The sequence below is a fragment of the Aedes aegypti genome, chromosome 2 (genome assembly GCF_002204515.2).
Source record: "Aedes aegypti strain LVP_AGWG chromosome 2, AaegL5.0 Primary Assembly, whole genome shotgun sequence".
Lineage (NCBI taxonomy): Eukaryota > Metazoa > Arthropoda > Insecta > Diptera > Culicidae > Aedes > Aedes aegypti.
This window is the reverse complement of record NC_035108.1, coordinates 228,600,892-228,624,494: the sequence shown is the minus strand read 5'-3', so window position 1 is coordinate 228,624,494 and position 23,603 is coordinate 228,600,892. Positions and strand designations below refer to the sequence as shown.

Here is a 23,603-nt window from a genome sequence, read left to right as displayed (position 1 = left end):
TAACTAGGTGTAATGTTGCAGTAACGAACATTTTTAGATCCCTGTTTTGTCATTTTCTCCATGTTCCCGTTTGGTAACATGAGGCGTTGTTAAAAATCATGCTGGATTTAATCCCAGGTCTCCTGTCAATTGACGCCGTTGCGGTGATCAGCTGTTCCGAAACGTCTCGTAAAATGGCTTAATAAGATTAACCGTCAAGGCCCAAACGCAATGATAGCGGAACGGCAACGGAATGCGGAACCGGTTCGCCAGCATGAACTATAATCAGCTTGTCGACTCAGTGTTGATCGAATTTCATTCGTTGTCAGCTCAACCGAGATGTTGTGATTCATGCTGGCGAACCGGTTCCGCATTCCGTTGCCGTTCCGCTATCATTGCGTTTGGGCCTTCAGAGTTAAGGCCCAAACGCAATGATAGCGGAACGGCAACGGAAAGCGGAACCGGTTCGCCAGCATGAGCTACAATGTGCTTGTCGGCTTTGTGTTGATTCACTTTTATTCGTTGACAGCTCAGTCGAGATGTTGTGAGCCTTCAATTTCATTTTAGCGCTTTAGTTTTACCGTAAAGTACCCATATTTCGCATGCGCTCCTAATTTTGCTCACTGTCATTTTGAACATATTTAGAAAAGAAATTTGTTTTGATATTTTCTTCTTTTCGAAATTACTTTGGAACCAACTTATATTGCATGTTTGCTCTATCGGAACACTTTATTGACTCCCATCAAAAATGGAAAAATCATGCCTTGATATTTTATTTTCTTCAAAATTACTTTGGAACCAATTTATATTGCATGTTTGCTCCATCGGAACACTTTATTGACTCGCATAATTTGATTTATAGGTATGCATACAATGTATGTAGGACTTATATGTGTTAATGAAGATACGTTTATTATGTTATAAGTTGGATTATTTTCTTTTTAATACGTAACAAGCATGATAAATATAACAAAAGCTAACATTTTTAAAACACCCTAACCTTTAAATATATACACGGTTTCTTTTTTCATCTTGTATTACATTATTCTACTGATTAGGGGTCATGCACAAATTATGTCTCGCTCAAAGGGGGGAGGAGCCCAGCATGACAAGCCAAAATTTCCGGAGGACTCATACAAAGATGGGGATGGGGTGGGGTGTATGAATGAAAAAAAAAATGGAATTTTGCGTGACATAATTTGTGTATCATCCCTTCGGCCCGAAACAAATATTAATGTTTTTATCTTAAACACAAATCCCAACATTTGAATGTTAGCATATTCTTTCTCCATTAATCCAATACATTTTTCAAATATGCTAAATTATGCATGTTTTAAGATTTAAATGTTAACAATTTCTTTTTTTAAATTATTTGTTCTTCATATCCTTAACGATTTAAAAACCATTGAGATAAAAACAAAAAAAAATGTTCCGGTCCCATTTTTTTAATGTTTTGTGAAACTAGTTTAAAATTTAACATTTTTCAAATTATTATACTATTAACTAGAGCCTGAATAGTAAATTTACAAGAGACAGAATATGCTATTCAGGTTCTATAATTAACCATTTAATCTAAAGGTGTTTTGTGTATAAATTGAAAACGTGTTTCATAAGTTTACATTTGTAACCATAACCATCACAAAAAATCACATCAATTTATCATTCACAGCACGTATGGATCTTTCTGATGTCCTGTATGACTCGTTTATTTCTCTTCTTTTTTATTATGAAAAGACCATTACTATCACATGTATCCTATTTTTGTTTTTTTTTTCTTCGAAAAGCAATGCCAATTTTGTATATGATTTTCAGACGTTATTGAAAATTTCTTAAAACTTTTTCAAACACGTGTCTTTGTTACCCTTGTGCGTAATGATGCGTATTATGTTTTATTCATAAAATTTTAACGTAGTTCTGACTATTTTAGATTTTTTTTATCCAATGTTTTATTCCAGGTTAGAGATCAATTATCATCTATCGACTTTTTTCTCTTATAGCATCTATAACCGATTAGAGTAAAGCATCTGCAGAATGTATCTTTTTAATTTTGAGGTAGATTTTATAAGTTTAGAAGAGGTTGGTATTGTCTCAGATAATAATACCTCTAGCAAAAAATTGAATACAATCAGAGTAAAAACCATAAATTATCATACGCCACGGTTGAAGTTCTTTTTTTTGTTGATCAGGGAAAACAATTAAGTCAGCTTGCTCATGTTTACAGTTGATCAACAGAAGTAACATTCACTTTATATGGGCAACACAGAGTCTATGTACAGAGAGTTGCGCGAAGAGACTTCTTTGAATGATTGTTCTTCTTCGTCTACGAAACTATCTCCTATCTGTTTTGCTGGTATAGAGCTTAGTGACATTTGAACACACGTAGACTAGCATACGCTCGTCATACACAGTTTGTTTTTGATTTCCTCAAAAAACCTGCACACGCTTTCCAGACTCATCAAAATGCATATGGAAATATTACCCAATTTGAAAAATTTACACCTGGATTCTGAGTAGGGGGGCACCCATACCATTGGGCGTGATAACTACTGTACTCGATTCGCGACTACGAAGCAAACAGAGATTCCACAAAGCACTCGCACCAACGGAAAACCTCGTAAGGAACTGTCATCGTGTGTGGGAAAAAAAAGCAAAAAGTATCTCTCTCTTTGTTTTTCTCACAGAAAACTGAAGAAAACATCAGCATCTTCGTAGTCGCGAATAGGTAGACGGTTCGACAGTTCGATAGGTGGAGTCTTCACGTAACTCTCCATTCATAGACTCTGGGGCAACAGTAAATTAAGAGAAAGTTAATAGTATTGACATTTCGAGTGACAATTAGAACACAGACAAAATTAGAAGTTCGGCAGTCAAAACTTCGGCGAAGTTCGGCGTCGGCGTTCTAATTTGGTGCTTCGCACCTTTAGCGTTTGGGCGTAGCACTTCGTTAGAATGCTGATGCCGAATTTCGGCGAACTTTTGTTGATGACATTTCATTTCTCTTTATGAACTTCGGTCTAAAGTTAATCTGAATGCACAATATTTGTCATGCAGGTTCCGTCGTGCGGAGTGACTCTGGACCTCAATTTTTACAGTAACGGTGTCGTAACGTAACAGCAATATCATCAGTATTGCCGTTTCGTAAAATGGACTATAGACTCTGACTAACACCAGGCGGTATAATGAAAACAATGTGAAAATAGTTTACGGAACAAGTTGCAGAACGATGATTTTTACAGCACGAGTCGTAAATTTATCCTACGAGGCTTGCCGAGTAAGATAATTACGACGAGTGCTGTGAAAATCGAGTTCTGCAACGAGTTACGCACAACATTTTTTGCAATTTCTCATCGTAATAGGCTGTTTTTCATCACGCCTATCTGTCATGAAACGGCCTACTTTCCTGCACTGAAGTATGCAGTGCGGGAATAGTCATTACCTAACTGAAACCAGTGCTGTAATGATTCATTACGCAACGCTTTCTCATTACGTAACTGTTTTGAGTTGCGTTATGAATCATTACACAACAATTTTTCAGAAATTGTAAAATGATGGTGAATGCATTCCGACATAATTTATGATACCCTCAAGTAGTCTTCTACGAAATTGCAAAAAATGTTGTACGTAACTCGTTGCAGAACTCGATTTTTACAGCACTCGTCGTAATTATCCTACTCGGCAAGCCTCGTAGGATAAATTTACGACTCGTGCTGTAAAAATCATCATTCTGCAACTTGTTCCGTAAACTACTATTTTGCAATTTCGTAGAAGACCACTTGAGGGCTGGGAGGGAGGCACCGATACTACACACGAAATATAGAACAACGTTTGTTTGAACTGCAAGATAACTCCAGCTTGCCAACAACAATCAAGGCAGGCTTGGGGAAAACCGCTAGTTTCCTTTTGTTGTGTACTTTCGATCTTTCCTGACAAACATGGAAAAAGGGCCACAGTTTTCTATGCAATAAATAATAATTTTCATTGGAAAAAGTAAAACGATGCGTTTTACAATGCTTTATATTCAATCAGTTGGAAGGTGCTCACGTGACATTACTTACATTTTGTGTATGAATTGATTTTCATTCAATTTTTGTCACTTTTGATGAAATGCGAAAATGTGTTTTAATCAGTTACGCGCTTTTTCCATGTTAGTCCAATGTTTGAGATCTGGGCTCACAGTGACAGTTCGTGACAGCGGAATCTCGGCTCACTATGACGTACAGAAATTTTGTATTGGTTTCTCCCTCCCAGCTTGAGGGTATCAGAAATTGTATCAGAATGCATTCACCGTCATTTTACGGTTTCTGAAAAATTGTTGTGTAATGATTCATTACAGTTGCGTAATGAGAAAGCGATGCGTAAGGAATCATTACAGCATTGTTTTCAGTTGCGTAATGACTATTACCGCACTGCATACTTCAGTGCAGGAAAGTAGGCCATTTCATGACAGATAGGCGTGATGAAAAACAGCAAAAAAATCTTTTTGCAATTTCTCATCGTAATAGGCTGTTTTTCATCACATCAATCTGTCATGAAACGGCCTACTTTCCTGCACTACAGTATGCATTGCGGGAATAAGCCATTTTATGAGACGTTTCGAATCATATCTCGAAAACTTATTCAAACAGACTCAAGTCAAAAAAGTATATAAACTTCCTTTATCGATTGTACGTGTTTCGCAGGCGAAATTGTACACGTTTCGCTCTAACCAACTTGTTTTTTAACTTTTATAACGTTTAATTTCTGGATTTACAAAACGACGAAGGTAAGATTTTCAATTTTCGCAACCTAACCACTACTTTCGCCTCTCCGCTGTATGGAGAGACAAAGTGACTTAACCTCGAATTAAAACAAAACACTACTTGAAATAATTTTACACTGGTACAAAAACGTCGCAAGTAACTGAATAAGACGGCTTATCATTTTGTCATTATTTTTTTTTGTGGGAAATAATAATACTTCCTAGTTTTTGAACGCGAGCTCATAGTATGCAAAATTTAAGCAATGTACACGGCGAAAAAATGTTAAAAAGGTGATTTATTTTAAAACAGTATTAGAAGACATGTTGTGATTCTTCTGAATTAATTTTCTCAAAACCGTATGGGAATTACTTACGTCGATTTCAAAAAGTTATCGAGATATGTATTTTGTTTGTTTACCAGCTTTGAAACATGTTGGCGGTAAAGAGTCTAAATTATAAAGAGACGAAATCTGATCATATTTAAAATAAATCAGCTAGCAACTATGCCAAATCTATTACGCAGCACTGCCAATGTTGAATCCCACGCTAAAAGTGAGTCACAGGTTTTATGTGTTGCTTATAGTTTCTTTAGTTGGCGGGCCCATTTTATTTACGTTTCTTCTAGCGCCACATTTGGGAGGAGCTCATTCATTAATGGCGTGCAACGAGCTCCAGTAAAATTAAAATCAGCATGCAGGGAAGAATTTATTTTATTTACTGGTAACATCAGACATGTAACCGTGTAGAAAAATATCCAGAAAGAGACGAAAACATCATCACCAACAAAAACGTTACCAGCAAAATTCACATATCATGCTAATTTTCAAAACAATAACATTGAGCGGCCCGCCAGAAAACGTCAACCGACTGTCTCGTAAAATGACTTATGAGACGTTTCGAATCATATGGTTTCCGTTTGTTTACCAGCTTTGAAAGTTTCTGGCGGGCCGATTTATTTACGTTTTTTCTAGCGCTACATTTGGAAGGAGCTAATTCAACAATGGCGCTGGTGGCAATGTAACAAAGTTTTAAATTTTCGCTTGTAAAATTGAAATCAGCAGGCAGGGAAGATATTTTTTTATCTACAGGTAACATAATACATGTAAACCAGGTAGAATCATGCGCTGAAAGAGACGGGGTCGTCATCGCCAACAAAAATGTGACCAGCGCCATTCAGATATCATGCTAGTTTTTCGAACAACAACAATGAGCGGCCCGCCAGAAAACGTCATTCGAACGTCTCGTAAAATGGCTTATAGTCATAACGCAACTAAAACCAGTGCTGTAGTGTTTTGTAGTGCTGGAACGACTGACAGCTGGTGAAAATGCTCCAGACTAACGCATCTGGAGCGCAAATCGCCACGAAACGCACATATACATATACATTTCAAGACCAACAATTGAAAAGGCCTCAAGTCCAAAATGTAAACAAATCGGGTTTCTGCTGATTTAAGTGTATAAGAGCCTATTCTTACTGTAACATACAATAGTCATGCAAAAATATGCATGAAAGTTGAAAAAATATCATTTTTCTAAAAGGCCCCATCTCATTTCCCGATAATTAGGATATTAATCGCAACTGCGGCCTTTTCCCAAAAAGGCCCCATTTCTATATTTACTTGAAACCGAGTTTAGGCCTATTAAACAAACATCAAAATTGCAACTAAAATTACGAAAAAATGTTTCAAATTTACTAAGCAGATACAAGTTATACTTCAGCCGCTCCGCTCCCTGTATTATTTTACACAGCGATAGTATCAACGGCGAACATAATCAAATTTTCCGTCGGGTTCCTGTGGAGTGATGTATTTTGTATCATACTACCCAATAATACCTGTGTCCGCATGTCTGTACTTCACGACTTATTGATAACAACACGATTTCGTTACAATTGCATAAAACATAACGTTCAATTGAAATATAACTTCAATTGAACAAATATTTCCATATAATTGCTCGACGACACTCTCGCTTAGCACATCCATTATGTTTATCGATGACGATGATTGAATAAATCACATATTTAATCGACCGCACGAATCTCCTCTTGCTGCAGAGATCCCATGTACCTTGGTTTACCACGTAACACTTTTCTACACTTCAATTATCGTATTTTATCATGAATTTTGAATGATTTTCAAAAGGCCACATCTGAAGATAATGAAAAAACAAGCCACAACTAGAAGGCCTCAACACATTTTAGAGTAAACAAAGGCGTCAACTCACAGGCCTCATCAGCGTCGGCCGGCGTCTATGGCCACAAATGAAAAGGGCTGCACAGCTTTTGGTGAAATAAAAGCCTCATTTCCTTTGACTCGTTTTTTTAGCAGGATTTTTTGCTAAAATGATAGTAATGAATATTCATAGCTATAAATCAGTTTATCCATCGACTTTCTGGACGATAAAATAACATACAAATGCTTAAATTCATAATTTAAATTTGATTTATTGTTTGACAAAACAAGATTGCATTTTTCTCATTGTTTACTTTTTGGAGATGAGGCCTTTTGAATTGTTAGTCTTGATTTGTTCTATTGCCCATTGCACGGTGACGTCATCATAAAATCACTCTCTTTCCCTCCTTCGGGAAATCTGAAAACAACGGTGCCAATACCTGTCAAAGATGACAGGTACTGGCACCATTGTTTTCAAATTTTGTTGAAAAGTGAAAGAGAGAGAATTTCGCCGTGAAATGCCCAATATATGGCAGGCTATCGACATCGATGGAGACACCATCTTCTATGGTGACAGAGGGCTCGATTGGCTTGTCAGATGGATCGGGCCCGGGACATCCTGTATACTGCAAATCGCTGCAGTTGATATAGGGCATGTCTATATACGGAGGTTGGTAAATGGCTGGGCATGGCGTACCATTGGTACCTCGCGTACCTGAAGGAATAAAATAGACCCCTTTGTGCGGTCCTTAGCCTCTTGCCCAGCAACTCCTATCCCTACCTCCTCGCGGTACTGGCCGGGGTACGAGTAACCTTAGGGAAGATCGGGTAACCAACCCCCGGTGGGAACTTTGGTCGTATGCTGACAGGGAAGGGGGGTTTGCTTTTGCTTTTGCTTCTGCAAACCTTGAGCGTCTGTACTCCATGTTAGGAGCGGCTCACAACAGCGTCTGTTCCCCATGTCAGGGGCGGCTGATCATCGTCCGAGTGCCAGAGAAGGACTCTAAGCTAAACTGCGCACTATGGTCCTCCGAACATTTAGGAGGAATGGTCCTCCGGAAATCTAGGGGGTTGGTGTCAGGCCCTGCAAGCCAGCCGTAAAAAAATCAAGCAACGAATAATCAACGAGAGAATACGAACCGGGACAATCGGCGAAGACCACAGCGACGTAAAGGGACTAGCGATTGGAAGCTCGGTACGTGGAACTGTAAATCTCTCAACTTCATCGGGAGCACACGCATACTCGCCGATGTGCTGAAGGGCCGTGGATTCGGCATCGTAGCGTTGCAGGAAGTGTGTTGGAAGGGATCAATGGTGCGAACGTTTAGAGGTAACCATACCATCTACCAGAGCTGCGGCAATACACATGAGCTGGGAACAGCTTTTATAGTGATAGGTGATATGCAGAGGCGCGTGATCGGGTGGTGGCCGATCAATGAGAGAATGTGCAAGTTGAGGATCAAAGGCCGGTTCTTCAACTTCAGCATAATAAACGTGCACAGCCCTCACTCCGGAAGCACTGATGATGATAAAGACGCTTTTTACGCGCAGCTTGAACGCGAGTACGACAGTTGCCCAAGCCACGACGTCAAAATCATCATAGGAGATCTAAACGCTCAGGTTGGCCAGGAGGAGGAATTCAGACCGACGATTGGAAAGTTCAGCGTCCACCGGCTGACGAACGAAAACGGCCTACGACTAATTGATTTTGCCGCCTCCAAGAATATGGCCATTCGTAGCACCTACTTCCAGCACAGCCTTCCGTACCGATACACCTGGAGATCACCACAGCAGACAGAATCGCAAATCGACCACGTTCTGATTGATGGTCGGCACTTCTCCGACATAATCGACGTCAGGACCTATCGTGGCGCTAACATCGACTCTGACCACTATCTGGTGATGGTCAAACTGCGCCCAAAACTCTCCGTCGTTAACAACGTACGGTACCGACGGCCGCCCCGGTATGACCTAGAGCGGCTCAAGCAACCGGATGTCGCAGCGGCATACGCGCAGCAACTCGAGACTGCATTACCGGAAGAGGGTGAGCTGGACGAAGCCCCTCTTGAGGACTGCTGGAGAACAGTAAAAGCAGCCATCAACGATGCAGCTGAGAGCAACGTCGGGTACGTGGGACGGAGTCGACGGAACGATTGGTTCGACGAGGAGTGCCAGGAGGTTTTGAAGGAGAAGAATGCAGCGCGGGCGGTCATGCTGCAGCAAGGGACCCGGCAGAACGTGGAACGCTATAAACAGAAACGGCAACAGCAGACCCGCCTCTTTCGGGAGAAAAAACGCCGCCTGGAGGAGACGGAGTGCGAGGAGATGGAACAGCTGTGCCGGTCTCAGGAAACGCGTAGGTTCTATCAGAAGCTCAACGCATCCCGCAACGGCTTCGTGCCGCGAGCCGAGATGTGCAGGGATAAGGATGGGAGCATTCTGACGGACGAGCGTGAGGTGATCGAAAGGTGGAAGCAGCACTTCGACGAGCACCTGAATGGTGCTGAGAGCACAGGCAATGAAGGACGGGACAACGGAGGAAATGCCTTCGTCAGTACTGCGGAAGATGGAAACCAACCAGCCCCCACTTTGAGGGAGGTTAAGGATGCCATTCACCAGCTCAAGAACAATAAAGCTGCTGGTAAGGATGGTATCGGAGCTGAACTCATAAAGATGGGTCCGGAAAGGCTGGCCATTTGTCTGCACCGGCTGATAGGCACAATCTGGGAAACAGAACAGCTACCGGAGGAGTGGAAGGAAGGGGTAATCTGCCCCATCTACAAGAAAGGCGACAAGTTAGACTGTGAGAACTTTCGAGCGATCACCATTCTAAATGCGGCCTACAAAGTATTATCCCAGATCATCTTCCGTCGTTTGTCACCCGTAGTAAACGAGTTCGTGGGAAGTTATCAAGCCGGCTTCGTTGACGGCCGATCGACAACGGACCAGATCTTTACTGTACGGCAAATCCTCCAAAAATGTCGTGAATACCAGGTCCCAACGCATCACCTTTTCATCGATTTCAAGGCGGCATACGACAGTATCGACCGCGTAGAGCTATGGAAAATCATGGACGAGAACAGCTTTCCCGGGAAGCTCACGAGACTGATAAGAGCGACGATGGAAGGTGTGCAAAATTGTGTGAAGGTTTCAGGCGAACACTCCAGTTCGTTTGGATCCCACCGGGGACTACGACAAGGTGATGGACTTTCGTGCCTGTTGTTCAATATTGCGCTAGAAGGTGTTATGCGGAGAGCCGGGCTTAACAGCCGGGGTACGATTTTTACGAGATCCAGTCAATTTGTTTGCTTCGCGGATGATATGGACATCGTCGGCCGAACATTTGAAAAGGTGGCAGACCTGTACACCCGCCTGAAACGCGAGGCAGCAAAAGTTGGACTGGTGGTGAATGCGGCCAAGACAAAGTACATGCCAGCTGGTGGGGCCGAGCGCGACAGGGCTCGCCTAGGTAGCAGTGTTACGATAGACGGGGATACGTTCGAGGTGGTCGACGAGTTCGTCTACCTTGGATCCTTGCTGACGGCTGACAATAACGTTAGCCGTGAAATACGGAGGCGCATCATCAGTGGAAGTCGGGCCTACTATAGCCTCCAGAAGAAGCTGCGGTCAAAAAAGATTCACGCCCGCACCAAATGTACCATGTACAAAACGCTCATAAGGCCGGTAGTCCTCTACGGGCATGAAACGTGGACGATGCTCGAGGATGACCTGCAAGCACTTGGAGTCTTCGAACGTCGGGTGCTTAGGACGATCTTCGGCGGTGTGCAGGAGAACGGTGTGTGGCGGCGAAGGATGAACCACGAGCTCGCCCAACTCTACGGCGAACCCAGTATCCAGAAGGTGGCCAAAGCTGGAAGGATACAATGGGCAGGGCATGTTGCAAGAATGCCGGACAGCAACCCTGCAAAGATGGTGTTCGCTTCGGATCCGGTTGGTACAAGAAGGCGTGGAGCGCAGCGAGCTAGGTGGGCGGATCAAGTGCGTATCGATTTGGCGAGCGTGGGGCAGAACCGAGGATGGAGAGATGCGGCCACGAACCGAGTATTGTGGCGTGAAATTGTTGATTCAGTGTTATCTGTGTAGATGTTAACTAAATAAATGAATATGTCTATATACGGAGCCCCAAATCAACCCAACTTTGACTTCTTTTGACGCAATTCGGCTCTTCCGTGGGATAACCCAAATTTGGGTTAACTGATAAATACCTATCATTAGGTTGTTTCTATTGCGAATATTTTGTAAAATTTTACTTTCGTCGAGTTAGTTGCGCGCCGGCCAGTTACGCGCCAGTGTTACGCGCAGCCCAGATCCATTGTGTGTGGCCAACGAAAACGAGGACAAATGTTAAAACCTGTTAAAACTGGTCTACCAGCTGACCGTTATGAAGTGTTTATGCATGCTGCGAGGTACGGGTATACATTTTGGTCCGCTTAAATATCAATAGGGTAATGACTGTTTATTTTGTTCTCAAACGCTAACAGTTGGCGCCAGCGGCAAAAAATACAGACAACAACCTTTCGAACATTCAGTTTCTCTTACCGGCCGCCGAGCGGCGACACTGATGTTTGTATTCCTCTCACTGATCGCGCTACGCTGGATTCTCAAATTTCTCAAACTTTCAACACAAGCGCATGGAAGAATGGTAGTCGCAGAACTGTCAAAACGTATTGAAAATAATAAAAATCTTAAATTGCTTGCAGTTAGGAAACTGGATCAAAAAAGTAGTGATTAGAAATCAAGTGTAAAGTGAATACATAACTATTTGTGTTTAGTTCATCTTCCGTGGTGCTTTCTTTGCTTCAGGATTTCGTTTTTACTACCACTGAAAAAGAGCCATCTATTGCCTTTTCAGTTTTGAATATCGCCCTATTGACTGTGATATTTACAAAAGTTGCGAAATCTTTTCCTAATTTTTCTGTTGTATTATTAATTGTGCGCCAGGTAGTTGCGCGCAGCGTTGTGTGAATTGAATGCCACCGTTAAGCGCAGATTTGCTCTTAGCCGGGAAAATAAGCGCACTGTCCATGATAAGAGATTCACCCTGGCGCATAACTGTTTGACAGTCACGAAAAAGAGAGAAACTAAAATATATCTCAAGAAGCGCAATATTTGACAGCGGCAAAACAAACAACTCAGTGTAAAAAAAATCTACCCAGCGTTAGCTTTCGAAGTCTCCGGGATGGGTTAAAACAACTTAACGTTAGGTAAACTCGAAAGAACCCAAATTTGGCTTATTCCACTAAACTTCAACGCTGGGTCGGTGCGTCTCTCTATCTGTTTTTGACAACATTGCTGTTGCGAGAGAGGCAAAACAACCCAACCGTGGGTAAAAACTTTAGTTTACCCAAATTTGAGCAGTGAATGAAATTATCGCGAAAATGAGACGAAAATAGGCATTTTTCAAGCAACCCCACAATTAGTTGCCGCCTTTATCTGTGAGAAATAGATTTCGTGAACTGCTATAATTGTTGATCATTGTGCTGACGAAAAGCCAAGCTCGATCCGATCATATGCACTGATCCAACTTTATCGGCTCTAAACTTATCGCGATAATTATCAGACGGAAAATAACAAAAATGTTTGCCGCCGATGGGGTTCGAACCCATGCCCATGAGCAAAAACGTTTTCAAAATGCGCGTGCACCATAACCACTCGGCCACGCCAGCTGAACGAAGGGGGAGAGAAATTTGGTATATAAAAGCTACATGCGGAAGCGAAGGACACTCAAAACGACGAAACAAGAGAAGAAAAGAAGGAAGCCAACTTTTCATTGCTTGTGATAATATAAATTCGCTGCTGCAGATCTCGTGAGAGCACATTCTCGCAGTACTGGACGGGTAGGATATTATCGCACGTCTCTTTTCGTCGGAAAATCGGCTTGAGCGATAGGCTTATGATTATCGCCGTGACCGATAATTTCACTCCCTGAATTTGAGTAAAAAGAACTTATTTTTTGGGTAGTCTGATTTCTCCGTGTACGCTGATAAATATGGAGATTTCAATGCGACGGTAGTCAGACGTCAAAGTTAGTTTGACATCTTCTTCTGACATTCGAGTGCTTTTTAATTTGATTTTTTTCCAACCAGCGAATATATCTAGAAAGATTCGCGAATCAGGCGAAACTGACAAAATGTACACAATTTAAGAAAATATAGCGTTGAAATTGTAGCTCGATTGTCTATTCACTGCACTTGAACTTTTCCCCTATCGATAATTTAACTATTCAAAAAACGCAAATTTGTAGAAGACGAAACTTCACCTCATGCCAAACCACACACTTTATTGATTACGCCTGTGTTTTTGTTTAACAAAGTGATGGGCGCATCTGAAATCGAAATCAAAACACGGCGAGAGTAAACGGCGACACTGCAAACAAAAAATAAACAAGGCGTACATGGTGGGCTTACTTGGAACCAGAAGGTAAACACGGCGCAAAAGTAATGGGCGACACTGAAAATAATATCGATTACAGGCTCATAACATTGGGCGATACTGGAATTCTCGAGTACGTTTTAGGCGAAACCTTTAAAGATATTTTGAGTACGAAATAGCTAGGGGAATTGTAGGAGATGTGTGTGGTATTAATGAGGATTTTAAAACTAGGTTTATGAAATGTGTATTAAAGTGAAAAGGTTAAAGTTTGAGTATATTTTATCCAATTGGGATTTGAAATTGCACATGAGAATTTCATTGATCATTTTCTCATTGTTATTGATTTGTCAGATAGGCCCTTATCGCGAATCCCTCTCGATATAGTGGTTTTCACGCCCAATGGTATGGGTGCCCTAGTGTAGATGTAGTTGTGAACCTTAGAGGAAAACAATATGCACTCTGTCTCGAAAAACACCCAGAATCCGGGTGTAAATTTTTAAAATTGGGTAATATTTCCATATGCATTTTGATGAGTCTGGAAAGCGTGTGCAAGTTTCTTTGAGGAAAACAAAAACAAACTGTGTATGACGAGCGTATGCTAGTCTACGTGTGTTCAAATGTCACTAAGCTCTATAGGCCTCCAATCCCACTGTTAGCCATCTATACTTTGGTAGCGCAACTAGTCAGTGGATGAGAGATTTGATTTTTCACGCATTCATCACATGCCACTGTGGGGGAAAATCTTTTATTTTCTTGATAAAAGGCAGTCAACAGTGAAACGGTTAAGTGGAAAAGGTAGAAATTTCCATCCTCTATGTTCTACATTCGTTTGTTTTTTATATTATTTCACCACTTTCATAAAAATTGAGATCCGGCTGGTAGGAGCACTAGTTTGAGGTTGGGAAACCAGAATATGTGAGGTTAGTTTCATTGTAAATTTCGCCTAAGCGATTTTTGCCCTTGATTAAAACACGTTTCGGAACATTCTCCGTTGCCTCTAAAAATACCATTGGGTAGAGAAATGAATTCTCTACCACTGCATCTCATTCATTTTCATACATTACTTCACTTAAGCGGTGAAAATAAATATTTTGTTCCGAATGTTTTGAAACCATGAATGAGTTTGATATTGCTCTCGTCAACCATCATCATGACGACAGCAGCACACCCCACCGGACGAATTGTCGTCTTGGGAGTGAATAACCATCGAGTCATTCCATGTAGGGGACACACAACGAGCGATTCCCCCTTTGTTTAGAAGTTGTTTTCATTTGCAGCCATGCAAAAAAAAAATACCTACGTACTGGCTAAGTTATTTTCACGCAACCGGCAGAACAAATAACTCAACGTCCAGTACATACTATGCCACTTACTCAAATTTGAGGTAACGCACTAAGGTTCGGTTTTTGGGTTGTTTTGCTCTTCGCTCTCTGACAACAATAGAAGGAGCGAATGAAATAGAAAGAGAAAATTAACACAAAAATAAATTAAAATCTCGCGTTCAGTATCATAAGGGCGTAACTGCAATGATCGATTACTCTTCATCGATTTTCTCTTTAGCGAATTACTTTGCCGGGCGACTGTTTCTGGCTGGTATTTTCGATTCAGTAAAAAGAACTTTTTGTCTTTCATTATGTTGCATCGTAAAATGTTACCAAAATCGATTGAAATTTGTGTACTAATCAAAAGAGAGAATCGACGAAGAGAAATCGATCACCGTAGATACGCCTGGGTGATACTCAACGCAAGAAATATACTCAAATATGGGTTTTTCGTTTTCTCCGTGTACGGATATCTCAGACCATTTCTCGATTACTTTTTAAAATCGGCGTAAGTAACTTTCATATGGTTTTGAGAAAATTAATAGGGCGATATTCAAAACTGAAAAGGCAATAGATGGCTCTTTTTCATTGGTAGTAAAAACGAAATCCTGAAGCAAAGAAAGCACCTCGAAAGATGAACTAAACACAAAAAGTTATGTTTTCACTTTACACATGATTTCTAATCACTACTTTTTTGATTCAGTTTCCTAATTGCGAGCAATTTACGATTTTCATTATTTTCCATACGTTTTGACAGCTCTCCGACTACCATTCTTCCATGCGCTTGTGTTGAAAGTTTGAGAAATTTGAGAATCCAGCGTAGCGCGATCAGTGAGAGGAATACAAACATCAGTGTCGCCGCTCGGCGGCCGGTAAGAGAAACTGAATGTTCGAAAGGTTGTTGTCTGCAATTTTTGCCGCTGGCGCCAACTGTTAGTGGTTATGAACGAAATAAACAGTCGTTACCCTATTAGGAAGAATCACAACCTGTCTTCTTAAACTGTTTTAAAATGAATCACCTTTTTAACATTTTTTCGTTGTGTAAATCACTTAAATTTTGCATACAATCAGCTCGTGTTCAAAAACTAAGTAGTTTCTATTATTTCCCGCAAAAATAATTATAATAAAATGATAAGCCGTTCCCTTCAGTTACTTTCGACGTTTTTCTACCAGTGTAAAATAGGCTCAAGTAGTGTTTTGTTTTGATTCGTGGTTAAGTCACTTTGTCTCTCCATACAACGGAGCGGTGAAAGTAGCGGTTGGGTTGCGAAAGTTGAAATTCTTACTTAGCCGTTTTGTAATTCTGGAATTAAACGTTCTAAAAGTAAAAACTCTAGTTGGGTAAGAGCGGAACGTGTGGAATTTCGTCTGCGAAACACGTAGGATCGATAAAGTAAGTTTGTTCACTTTTCTGACTTGAGACTATTTGAATAAGTTTTCGAGATTTTTTATTTAACATTTCTCGATAACTTTTTCAAATCGACGTAAGTAACTTCCATACGGTTTTAAGAAAATTAATTCAGAAGAACCACAACCTGTCTTCTAAAACTGTTTTAAAATGAATCACCTTTCTAGCATTTTTTCGACGTGCACAAATTTTGTATACAATGAGCTCGCGTTCAAAAACTGTGGAGTTCCAATTATTTCACACAAGAATTTTATGACAAAATAATAAGCCGTTTTATTCAGTTACTTGCGACGTTTTTCTACCAGTGTAAAATCGACTCAAGTAGTGTTTTGTTTTGATTCGTGGTTGAGTCACTTTGTCTCTCCATACAGCCGGGCGGCTAAAGTAGTGGTTAGGTTGCGAAAGTTGAAAATCTTACTTTCGTCGTTTTGTAAATTCGGAAATCAGGGTAAATTATGTATTTTGGACAGGCTAAGGAAATGTCTGGAAACGACGATCGATTAATTGCATAAGATACTAATATTTTATTACGTAATGTTACTTGTATGCTTAATGCTTCATTGTACTTTGAGTATATGGGAAGAAAAATCTAACACACTGTAGTATTAGCTTCCAAAAAAGCTTTTTTGGCGGCCTGTCTATTATACATTTCGGGCACCAAATATACACGGGAAAAAAATCTGTGGTAAAAATTACTATTTTAGCTGACTACGCCCATTCTTGAAACTACCATGGAATTTCAGACCAATTTACTATGTTTACGGTACATCCCACCACATTACTGGTACATCTGACAGAAATAATTTACAACAATCTGATTTCGACTACAGACATGGTAAAATCAAGCGCATTTCTGGTCTGCTGAAAATTGCCGGTGCGAGCGCTTAAGTTAACCCCCTAAAATGGTAGTTTTTACCGCACATTTTTTTTGCGTGTACATTTTGGACAGCCTCATGTGAATATAATTTGGACAGTGGTGTTATCTCAATATCCATACAATGGTTTCTCAAAAAGACGATCATATCATAAAATTTTAAGAGTTCGCATGTGATTTATGCATTTTTTCGCTTATTGGATGCATATATTAATGATAATCAATAATTTCATTTAATGCAAGCAAATATCATCAGATCCACGAAAAACGCCTGTAAGTATGCATGCTTGCGACACTCCAGTGTGTTTCATCAGACGGCCAAATTATATCAACTGAACAAAAACCATAATATATTTTGGACATCACCTGATATACTCATGTTAAGATTTTAGATGAACTTAGCTTAAATTTTAGACATATTTTATCATGTTTGTACTTTTAAAGTTTTCATGAATGCCAATTCTGCGCGCTATTTTTGCATTTAATGTATGTTCTTGAAATGCACATCCTCTTGCATTCGTAGGTTTCACAGATGTTCTGTTGATACAATTTACAATTTTGATATTTTTGAAGCCAATTTGTAATTGTTATGAAAATGGTCATCATCAATAAGTAGCATAGTGTATTAATAATGCAATATATTGTACATCCCATAATAAACACTCAGATCCTGATGATCACAATCAGCCGCTGCTTACTGCGATGAGATCGCGCCCCTTTGATTTGCACAAGGCGACTGACAACTCAACTCGGCGGCTGCTTTAATATTTTTAGCCTGGATGCGAACCCTGTGTAAATCTTACGGGCGCGGTCTGGCGGGATCTGATCTGGCGCGTTACGACCGTCAACAAATGAGAATTTAAGATAAGCGCGATAATATGATTTCCCGTACATATATTCCGACCCTCTCATTAGAAATGAGCATAGAACGACTAGCCTGTCCAAATTATATATATATATATATATATATATATATATATATATATATATATATATATATATATATATATATATATATATATAATATATATATATATATATATATATATATATATATATATATATATATATATATACGTTACCCTAAACGTTCTAAAAGTAAAAAGCGAGTTGGTTCAGAGCGAAACGTGTAGAATTTCGTCTGCGAAACACGTAGGATCGATAAAGTAAGTTTGCACACTTTTTTGACTTGAGTCTATAGGAATAAGTTTTCGAGATTCAATAACAGAACGATTAATCACAGACAAACAGACGTAACACTGACAAAATTTCCATCGACCACTCATTTAACGATCATTCCATATTTGCTATGTTATTAATCTCACAACCAGAGACGCACGCATAGTTTTCCTTTTTGCTGGACGTTTAAGGTGAAACAGCTTGGAATCAGAATTCAATAATGTACAAAAACTTTAAAGGCACAAATCTCGTGAAAGAAGCATCAAACTACAGTGCAATTTCTATTTCAGCTTTGTGCACTGGCAGAAAGCTTAAAATAAGAAGATTGACTTTGTACGTTCATTATTTTAGCAGATTAGTGCCTTTGAAATCGTGAGTAGGGGCACAAGCCGGCCATTGTGTCTGCCATGTTATGATTCCGAGATGTGTCACCTTAACACGACCACCATCTGCAGGTCTTGTTGCACAAAACAATGTTTCGTGCAACATGCTCACCAGATGGTGGTATAGTGTAAATTGAGTGATGGATTCAAAAGAAATGTGTTTTAAGTGTTACGTCTGCTTGTCTGTGGATTAATCTTTGCAGACCCATACAAAATGCGTTTATTCAAGAGCTTTACTTTTGTAAGGGGAGCTTCTATCAGGTTAATTCGATCGCGAAACGTCAAAAACTCATGGTAAACAAAAAACAGCTGATCGCAGATATCTCATATGTCAAATTCGTTTTTGAACCTAGGTTGGAACTGGCGCTCCCCAATGTCATATATACCCCACATCGGGCGCAGCCCGTTCTGAATCACAGTTTCAACCCTAACCCCAGAGTTTAATGTCGTTTTCGTTTTTAGGAACTGGGTCGGTGATCAACACATAAACAAACAAACGTCAAGCAAATTGTAGTCCGGTCGAACCTGAATCGGGTTGGGGTTGAAACTGTGATTCAGAACGGGTTGCGCCAGTTCCAACCTAGGTTCAAAAACGAATTCGACATAAATGTACACAGAGTTGTGCGAAGAGACTTCTTTGAATGCCTGCTCTTCTTCGTCTTCGAAAACAGTCCCTATCTGTTTTGCTGGGCTGCTCGGTAGGTAGACGGTTTGACAGTTCGATAGGTAGATTTGGTTTCACTCTTCGCGCAACTCTTCATTCATAGGCCAGGAGAAGTGGATGAACTGGTCATTCATTTTCCTGTCAATTTTCATACAAAATCTACTTTTTCTCTGCTATAAGTTCACTCTGGGCAGTGTTGTGAAAAACTCAATTTCTCACAACTCACGCTTGAGATTTTTCATGCGTGAGTTGTCAATCATGCAACTCAGCAGTCAAAAAATCATGGATGAGTTGGCTCACCATTTTAACTCATTGTCTCGTATTTCCACAGTTTACTCACACACGGCAATAATTTCCTGTTAGTCTGGTAAAATTATGTAAATCCTTTCTAACGTAAACAACAACATTCGGGTTTCACGAGTTTTTGCCGGGTTTTGCGACTGAATCATGTTTTACGGTTTGAGTTGATTGAGTTGATTTTGCGTCAAAATCTCAAGCGTGAGATCTGCGAAGCAGATCTCTAATGAGTTTGCTCTCACGGGAGAGAGTATTGATTGAGATTTTGAGTGTGAGTCTATCAACACTGACTCTGGGTGAACTTATAGGCCAGGGGAAGTGGTGCACCCAGAGTGAACTTATAGCAGAGAAAAAGTAGATTTTGTATGAAAATTGACAGGAAAATGAATGACCAGTTCATCCACTTCTCCTGGCCTATAGACTCTGCCTAACCCGATTCAGGTTCGACCAAACTACAATTTGTTCGACGTTGGTTTGTTTATGTGTTGATCACCGACCCAGTTCCTAAAAACTAAACGACAAGAGCAAGCCTTATTCATTCGAGTCGAGTTTTGCCATTCGGGCTTTTCACTAGACGTTTGAAATCAGCTGATTCCGAAGCTATTTGACAGTTCTTCTAGGGAAATGACAGCCCTGTGTATGCACCGGTGCTTCATCGATGTAAACAAATGTATACATTTATATATACAGGGTTATCACATGGAAAGGCCTATACGAGACCGAGATCTCCTACCTCACTCCACTTGTAGAATCAGCCTAGGTTGGATTTTGTTCGACAGTTACGCATAAATGAAAGAAAGAAAATTCACACCATTTTTAGCTGAAGACTGAAAATAAGCTACAAGACAACGGAAACAATGGACCAGTGAAGATTTTTTCCTTTGGCCTAAAGTTTCCTCTGACATGGGCGGTAATCTAACCCAGAGAAAATGATTATGATATAAACAAATTCTCTGATCTAACCCACGCTCCATGGCATTCACATTGCGCCTAAATAACTGCTGCCAACCACACGACAACGAGGTTCCTGATGCGCAGTTATATACAGTTGTGTTCAGAATAATAGTAGTGAAAGCCGATTTTCATACAAAATGCTCAACTTTGGCATGCTGTAACTTCATTTCCATATGAGCAATCGGCTTGAAATTTTGGCAGTGAACTACAAATATACTCAATTTCATTAGCACAAGATTTGAAATTTTTTACACTACCGGCTAAAAAGTTGAGCACCAGGTGAAATCACTCAAAATAATAGTAGTTTTAATAATTTAAATATCTGCTGTATTTTGAGCTTTTGAATTTTTCTTTATTCATCGTTTCAACCATTTCCACCCAAGCTATAAATGTATAAACAAGCCAATTTTTTACAAAATTGTTGCTGAACAAAAATTTACAAAAGAAAAACTACTATTATTTTGAGCGATTTCACCTGGTGCTTAACTTTTTAGCCGATAGTGTGAAAATTTTCAAATCTTGTGATAATGAAATTGAGTATATTTGTAGTTCACTGTCAAAATTTCATGCCGATTGCTCATATGGAAACGAAGTTACAGCATGCCAAAGTTGAGCATTTTGTATGAAAATCAGCTTTCACTACTATTATTCTGAACACAACTGTATGTGGAGATGTTGCCAAGTTTTAAATTCAGGAGCTGATTAAAAAGATTTTAAAACGTGAATACTCAGTAAAAATTGAGCAAAACAAAGGGGTGTAAGTGACAAAAGCCTAGTTTTGTAAAATCGACTTTTTCAGCAATTTTTCATTCCATACAAATTGTATGGGAGTCAGAAAAACAAGACAATCTTCTACGAATTATGTTATTTTTCTTGTTTTGGACGAAAAAATCACCCAAAAATACCATTGGAAAGCTTGGAAACTGTAGAATTTGTTGGCATCTTCTTCTTCTTTCTGGCGTTACGTCCCAACTGGGACAAAGCATGCTTCTCAGCTTAGTGTTCTTATAAGCACTTCCACAGTTATTAACTAAGAGCTTTCTATGCCAATTGACCATTTTTGCATGTGTATATCGTGTGGCAGGTACGAAGATACTCTATGCCCTGGGGAGTCGAGAAAATTTCCAACCCGAAAAGTTCCTCGACCGGTGGGATTCGAACCCACGACCCTCAGCTTGGTCTTGCTGAATAGCTGCGCGTTTACCGCTACGGCTATCTGGGCCCCTAAATTTGTTGGCATACTTAACCCAAAACCGACCAAAATGTCACTTACACCCTTTGCGTTTGGGCCCCTCAATTGTTTGTCAAAAAATAATGGCACACAATTATTTTTTATTAATTAAATCTGATAGAATGGTGTACTGATCCCCTACTATATAGTTCGATATAGTCTACTGATCACCTACCATGGTTCAAAAATGTCTGTTTTCTGTACTAATATACCATTTTCGCATTTTTTTTGTGGATCTAGCACTAAATTGCATTCCGATTTCCGATCGTTGACTTCCGCTGCTGTTTCTATACGTTAAACATAAAATCGGAAGCGCACTACGTCCGAAAATATTTTTAACGTATAGTAACAACAGCGGAAGTAAATTATTAAACCAACTACTTCAATTTAGTGCTGACACCACATTTTACATGTAATTCTGAATAATCATGAAATTGTTGAAAACTGTTGAAACTGTGTTTTAACACATACATTCCCGTTTATAATTTTTGCGTGTGTTTTATAGCGCATACTAGAGGCTTGCCCGAATTGTATGGGTCATTTGGCATAATTCTCAAAAACTTATTCAAACAGACTAAAAAAATACTATTTGTTATGGCTATATCGGTCATGCGACTCAAAGGAAAAGGGAGTCTATAGAAGATTTTTTACATATGATGAAATGCATAGGTGGATAGGCGTCGCAAGGGAGCGACAAGATTGAAATTAATTAGGTGGTGAAAATTGAGCAAGCCATAGGGGAACCAGTAAAGCATCGAAGCGTCCTGTATTTTGCCTAGCTTCTCTACTGGAAAAGGGTTGGCTCAAAGCTCCCCTATGGCTTGCTCAATTTTCACCACCTAATTAATTTCAATCTTGTCGCTCCCTTGCGACGCCTATCCACCTATGCATTTCATCATATGTAAAAAATCTTCTATAGACTCCCTTTTCCTTTGAGTCGCATGACCGATATAGCCATAACAAATAATATTAAAACAATCACGGTCGATACCTTCTCTACATATCTAAAAAAATACTTTATCGATCCTACATGTTTCACAGACGAAATTCTCCACGTTTCGCTCTGAACCAGCTCGATTTTTCAATTTAGAACATTTAAATTCCGGATTTACAAAACGACGAAAGTAAGATTTTCAACTTTCGCAACTTAACCGCTACTTTCGCCTCTCCGCTGTATGGAGAGACAAAGTGACTTAACCACGAATCGAAACAAAACACTACTTGAGTCGATTTTACACTGGTACAAAAACGTCGCAAGTAACTGAATAAAACGGCTTATCATTTTGTCATTTTTTTTTGTGGGAAATAATAAAAACTCCCTAGTTAAGCAATGTACACGGCGAAAACATGTTAAAAAGGTGATTCATTTTAAAACAGTTTCAGAAGACAGGTTGTAATTCTTCTGAATTAATTTTCTCTAAACCGTTTGGAAGTTACTTACGTCGATTTGAAAAAGTAATCGAGAATTAATAAAATTGTCAAGAGCCATCCGGCGTAACGGACATTCTACATAACATATAGAACATGCTATTTAAATAAAAAAAATCACAACTACGGTAGTATCTCAGACATGGTAATGGACATTATGCCGAACGACATTATGTTAAATGGTCAAAGAGTGTTTAGTATAGTTTTACCAAATTACTTTATGTGGGCTTCCCCTGTATTACACATTCCTGGAAATTAACTTGGTGACTAGAACAGTTCTTTTCTAGGGATGCTTAACCATTTCTTTCCCACAGCTTTATAAGACTATTAAATTGTCAAAATGGCGTTTCTAAAAAAAAATGCTTGAGCAAAAGTTGTTGCATATAAGCTAAGTTATTCAAAACCATAAAAAAGTGATTGAAAATCAATAGTTAGTTGATTGTTTTCTTGGATCACCTATTTCGATGTTTGGTGAGAAAAGTGAGCTTACAATTTTATTCCAATCATTATTGACCTAACCGAACCAATTCGATTGATCTATTAGCGTTTGTCGAAATCGGTGGATTACCTGTGCTACCA

The 23,603-nt window shown here is 39.7% G+C and overlaps 1 protein-coding gene across 4 annotated transcripts in view; it reads right to left on the bottom strand.

Annotated features, from left to right (window-relative positions):
• LOC5571687 (longitudinals lacking protein, isoforms A/B/D/L) overlaps nucleotides 1-23,603 on the bottom strand; it is a 347,874-nt gene that overhangs the window by 133,368 nt on the left and 190,903 nt on the right. The window lies entirely within an intron of this gene.